The 6,684-nt window shown below is 37.2% G+C and overlaps 1 long non-coding RNA gene across 1 annotated transcript; it reads right to left on the reverse strand.

Moving 5' to 3' along the window:
* Positions 1 to 755: 755 nt before the first annotated feature.
* LOC148036391 (uncharacterized) lies at positions 756 to 1,639 on the reverse strand. Its single transcript, XR_015691018.1, has 3 exons — positions 1,444 to 1,639; positions 1,227 to 1,304; positions 756 to 1,103 (listed from the first exon to the last, which is right to left on the reverse strand). It is a non-coding gene; the product is annotated as an uncharacterized LOC148036391 (long non-coding RNA).
* Positions 1,640 to 6,684: the final 5,045 nt, after the last annotated feature.

Here is a 6,684-nt window from a genome sequence, read left to right on the forward strand (position 1 = left end):
ATAATGATGGGATAGTTCGTTGTAGGCTATGAAAGCTTACGTAGGCTATCAACTACAATCAAGAGTTGTGCAACTATACATTTGATTTTGGGTTGCAAGCCTTTCAAGATATAGGCTATCGTGTCTCATGAGAAAGCAATATAACCCTTAAATTTCATGCTCAACATGGTCACACCAAATACAACTCTCCACTTGATAAATCCATTGTTCATTGGTCGGGGCGGATATTGAACTAGATTAGAAACCACACATTCTAGTATAGTGTTGTTTGTAATGCTTTGTTAGACATTCCTCATCCCTTGTTAGTAGGTAAGGCGTCTTGCACTTATGATCGTACAAACCTTGAACCCATTATAAGCATTTAGCTATCTAATCCAATATCAACTTTCTTGCTTTTGAAAAGGCTATAAGTTCATAAACTTTCAACTTTAAAAGAAGGGAGACTAAGAATGGTTTATCTTCAAAGCCTTCTCTATCTTTCTACATTCAACAAGCATACTCGATTGAGGGTTTGGTTTAGCTGTGTGGGGTGTTCTTTAGTTGTTTCCTTGATTTTTCTTTCATGTTCATATGTTCTATTTTACATTGCTGCAGTTGTTAATTTGCAACTGTTATTTTGATTTTGTGGGTTGGGTATGCACAACGTGGTCATGCAAACACTATCATAAGCCAGACATTTAAGCTTCTGGTTTTGTCAAACTATGCTGCTTATTTCCGCAATTTGATCTTGATCACATCCTCAATATACCAAAATATAAGCTGAAGCAAGAAATAGATTATTGATAAGTACACCATGCTAATAATAGAGCCAAAACCATTATAATCTTATTGCTAGGTAAGATTATAAGCTGAATCTTGAGGCATCACCATAGTGATGGAAGCGTTGGATGGATTGGATTCAGATATTGTTATAGAAATCCAGTGAGAATTAAGGAAGACTATGTACAGACAGATAACTAGAATGGCAATGGCTGCGAACAGTGATGGTAAGTACAAGCAGCTAGCCATGGCGTCCGAGCGGAAGGGGAGCTGCAGAGGTATTTCTGGGCGCCTCATCGAGCATGAGAGGGACGTGAGGGATGGAGTTGAAGAGGCTGTCGAAGCTGCCATCAAGAGCAAGCAGTTATATGAATGAATGAATATGACAGAGTCGATGTGAATGAATGAATGAAGGAACGAATGAATGGGTGTGTGTGTGTTTGAGAGAGAGAGAGAGAGAGAGAGACCCAGTGGTGATGAGAGGGCTGCGGGCTCCCTCTTTCATGAGCACCAAAGACCCATCATCCATAGCTCTCTTCCCGCAGCTGCGACGTACCACTCGCGAGCGTTAGAAATGCCAGCATTTGTAAGCAAATGATGAAAATGTATCCATCGCCAACACGTCTGCAAATGATCACAGGCGTTCATCGAGATGCATCGATGATCATCGACAACAATAGTTACCTGCAGCCGCTGCCGCACGAGCATGATGACCCGCACCCGCACTTGGAGTTTCCACAAGACATTGTGATCTCTCTCTCTCTCTCTCTCTCTCTCTCTCTCAGTGAATCTAATCTCTGAGTACGCTTCCTATATAGCACTTGATTTTATCCTAGTAGCAACCCCTAATTTAAAAGAAGTGAAGAATAACACATATATTAGCTGTTTTCCTTGACCTAACTCGTTTCTCGTTGTGCTAGTGAACCATTGGTGAAGTACAAACTTTCTCTCTCATCCTTGACTTAGCACACCCCTCGGTATACTGGTACAAACAAGTGAAGTACAACTTGCTCCTCAGCGCTTATAGCCACCTTACAAGATGCTTGGGGCTTTTTCACCTTAGAGTTACATTTTGATTGCTTTTAGCTCTTTCCCTAGAGGTACTATGTGACTAATGGCTCTCTAATGGCTACATGACTTAGCACAACATCAATAAGGGCATTATAACCTATACGGGAACTTTCCACATCCCTTTCTTGTTCTCCTTCGACGATTTCACCTCTCTCCCTGTCTAGCAAAGACAACTTTTGTTAAAGCACTCTTGTAGGAATACACTAAAGAAGTGGCATATGTTGCATACTAAATTGTACTGAAAAATTTATCTTCAGAAACCAAGTAAATAGTTTCATGCTCAACATTACACTTGCTATTTTGATTTAAGGGATTCAAAGATCATATTAACGACTTTAGTACCAAAATATTGTGTTGACTTTTAGGATAGAGCTAGTACGAAATTGAAATGTAGCCAGCCTTTCGCATCTGCATGTCTATTGTGACTTGGAAAATGCAATTACATCAGAGGATCAATGACATAAAATAGTACAAATATAAATGTCGCTAACCTTTTCCATTTGCACGTCTATTGTGACTTGAAATTGCAATTATATTAAAATATCAAATACCATTTGGCACGTTCTTAGCGAAAAGCATTATTAAAACTATCAAAGAGGCATTGTCCCACATTAAGACATGTCGAGTGCTTCCTAAAAGACATGTTCTAATAAATAACAATTGACTTTAACACTCAAGAAGAGGAACTTTATGTGTGATACCCTTCTTTATATGCAAAGCGTGTGAAAAGGAATCCAAAGTTTTTCTTTCTTTGAACCCACACCATAACTTGCATAGTTTTGAGTGAGCTTCCCCCAATCTAACCAGAGCTGATCTTATTTTGTGCACATGCACAAGATCTATACATGCATGCATGTGTTTATGTGCATGTGCATGTGTACATGTGCATACATACATATGTATGCATATCACTAGCATCATATCAATACAAAATTCTTTGAACATATGATACTAATGACAAACTACATTTCAACTAGTGACCAATTATGCATTGATTTTGTCTCTAAAGTTCCCTAAATACTTGATTCATCTTGATTATGATGATTTTTTGTACAAATCATGACTATTGATACATAATAACAAGTTCAAGTTGTGGTTTTTGGCGAAAAAAAGAAATCCCACTACCCTAGATTTCTTTGCAAGCATAAAAATAAGAAAGCCTTTGCTTTAAGTGTTAAGATGTTAGGGCCATAGATCGGAATATTGTAGTGGATGAGATGGAATAAGTTGGCAACTTTCAGTAGGTTATCATAGTGTCTCCATAATTATATTTGATGTGCACTAGTTTAAACAGGTATTTGAAGGAGTAGGGACAACCATTCAATGGGGGATCATGTTGGTTCTTGGAGTTAGATTCAAGAAAAACTGGAATGAGTTGTGAGACATATTGACTTGCCAAGTAACTCTGAGTAGGCACATGTCATTTCTTCTTCTTTTAATTTAGTAAAATGAATGCCACAAATATGTTTTATTTTGCAACAAGTTTCTAATTGATTCCATAGAGGTGATCTTCTACCCTAACCCACAATAACCTCATTGGTGTATGTTGTGCCTCTAACACCTTGAATGGCTCAAGTCATTAGGGCCAAAAACACTTCAAAAAATGCATTTTTGTTAATCATGAGATTAAGAAAATGGTAAAAAAGAGTTTGCCACGTGTGCAAGAATATGGTATTCTTATCTCCTCTTTTTTGGAGATAGTAAAGTCCACTTCGTGATTCTCTCCTCCTTTTTAGCCAAAATTTCCAAAGTCTTACATGTTTTGATAGTCCCAAAGTCCTTATTTACTTATAAAATCTAACAAAGGGCATGATGAAGATGCTGTGAAGTTAATGATGACTTTTTTGAAAGTCCAAAACGTTTTGGCACTCAATATATTTTGATCAGTTTTCTTTATATTCCTTTTTAGTTCATTCACCTTTCTCGGTGAGCTTCTTTCTCTACTTTATAGTTCATTCACATTTCTCGATGAGCTTCTTTCTCTACAAATTTACTTTAAGTATGGCATCCAAAATGTGCCCTTCTCATTTAGTAAACTCCTGCACCTTCTATAGCCAAGGAGCTGAAGAAAATTGGGAGCGAAATATCTTTAGCACAAATGATTGGGTTGCCATACTACCCTCTTGCAAGGACTCTCACAAGGTGAAAATAAGAAAACGAGAGGATATAAAACGTCACTGGAAGGGACATATCATTTCTTTCAAATTTATGAGATTGAAGGGTGGTTTATCAAAGTGCAACATGTTTACATGGCCAAGGATATGCACTTGCCTCCAATTGAGGGTGTTTCACAACAAACACATTCTAAGTCTTGACTTGATAGCATATGTAATATTTTTTTCATTTAAGCAAGTACTAATAATGAATTCTTGGTTGTACATATATTTTTGTCAACAAGTATTGAATGAAAACCTATGGAAAGCTTACGTGAAACCTTTCATGTGATTCATAAGGTGTTCACAGACATTATCTATGCTCATCAGATTGTGCACTCTTTTACCGAGTGAAGGATTTTTATATATTACGCATGTTTCGTGCCTTTGTGGAGGGGAGTCGGAATCAATAAGTGTGATTGCCCTATCCAAAATCAACTCAATACATTGTTCGCTTATCCATAACATATATGAGTCAAGGTAATCTCAATAATACAAGAAAAAATGTAACAAGTTGGTAAACTGAAAAAGGATCCCTTAAAAAACCATTAATATGAAAGAGACTTACATTCACCCCATCTATCTTGAGTATCTTTTAATCTATTGTCTTGCAGACATTTGAAATCACTCTCCATGCACAAGTGTGTGTATGACTTTGCAATGACACTTCTTGTTAGAGAGAGTTATATGGTTTTTAGGATAAAAAATATACATATATGTGGTGTCCAAGAAGTTAGTCACAAGCCTGCCAACACATTGCAAATGGAAATATGTAACTAAAATAGACAATCAAATAAAATAGACAATTAAACAAAAAGCAAGCAATATTCCATGTAACACATATTCTTGTTTGGCCATGGATACCACTTAAACAATTCATGAGAACAATTTCTCTAGTGAGTGTATCTGATGTAAGGAAAACAAATATGGTAGTTTGTGATGGAATCAAAAGCTTGAAAAGACATTGCTATATTTGAACCAGATCTCGAAAAAAATTCCATTGATAACAGTGGATCAACAATACATATAATTTAAGAGATTTCTTTGACTAGGAGATGTAATCAATGCCCTAAAGCTAATAGCAAAAATACAAGAGTGTTATTTGCAATCAACATCACAATCATTCTATATACTAAAAATTTTGAGAGTCAAAATGCCTTACCTTATGCAGTAATAAATTACACAATGTGACAATTGAATATCCTTTTTAACAACTAGCATAGACTTGTCCTATAGAGATATGCTAAGATAGTCCTCTTCCTTAGAAGTGCATCATGAGACATCGATAACCATTTGTCCATACAACTCACCCATTCTTTTATAATTAACTAGGCCAAGCACATTGATTTTTCTCTTGCAAACATCATTCTAAGTTTCCATGACCTCTTGTGTTTTTTCTTCTTGGTCAAACTCTTGCTGGGATGCAATCCTTGTTGGGTATAGATGTATCAAATCCTCGATCTTTGGCCCTTTATCTTTCCTACACAAATTTGGGGTAATGTTAAGGATCTCAAAGGCTTTTTTATCAATAGCGGGCAAGGGCCTCAATACCTTGTCGAACATGTACATTGTTTTGTTGATCATACTAAAATCTTTGTTCATCGAGGTGATCCTATGAGTATGAGCAGCAACAATGTAAGCATTATTCATAAAGTCAATACTAAAGTTTTCAACTTCCTCCTAAAGACAAAGAATCATGCGAGCTACTAGGAGAAAAGTGGTGCTCATCATTCATCATGCCATGGTGCAGTTGTCTATGACATTGGGATCAAAGAAAAGGGGTGGAAGATTGTGTTCTTGTGAGGTGGAATTTTACCTAAGTAGTATCCTAAGTTGCCTAATGTAATTACAGGTAGTAATGAATGTAGGGTCAAGGCACGAGGAGAATTCATCCACAAAACAGACGATAGGGTCACCCAAATTTTCCAGGGTAAAGCTAAGGGCTTCCTCCGATGTGGTGTAATTTGCATTGTAGATTACGGGGTAGTCGTACTAGCCATGGAAATTGGGGTCAAAATCCACTCCCATTCTTTAGAGGTATAGCATGAATATCGGGTTACTATATTCGAATGGGAGGGTGTTGTGAAATGCCACTCAAGTGTCCATGTTTATGTCACAAAGGCATCGTCTCCATGTAAGTTGGCACTCGTAGCCCGTCACTGATCTCAGGACCTCAAAAACCTTGTCCTATCAAAATTTCACACCCTCTGTGAGAGACTACATGGATCTAGAGCATGGCTATGGAGTTTCAAAGATGGAAAGAAGACTCATGTAGACATAGACTTAGACACTGACTGTCACACAAGTAAATTAGGTTTCAAGATTGAGACTTGAACTCATAAACACAATCTTATGTGTGTGGACAATGACAGTGACACTTTACTGAAAAGAAAAGAGTACTATCATTTCATTAAGAAAAGGAAGCAAGTACAATGCTTTATAGAAAAGTAGTAAACTGCAATAGGCTCCACTATGCATATGGGATAGGTAAGCTTGCATGTCCTTAGCCTTGAAGCTCCATACAAAGAGGTTGTTACTAGGTGCGATTGTCTGAATCTCAACACCCCTCCTCAATCACAAATAGAAAGGCACAAAGTATGTAGAGGCTATAATGAGAACCACCTGTAAAGTGTGGGCACACCACAAATATGGTAGACACCAGAGGCTATCACAGAAAAAAAGCTAAGTGTGGGCACCAAAA

This window comes from Lygodium microphyllum, chromosome 5, assembly GCF_053477565.2.
Source record: "Lygodium microphyllum isolate KBCC chromosome 5, Lygodium_microphyllum_v1.1.10, whole genome shotgun sequence".
Classification (NCBI taxonomy): Eukaryota; Viridiplantae; Streptophyta; class Polypodiopsida; order Schizaeales; family Lygodiaceae; genus Lygodium; species Lygodium microphyllum.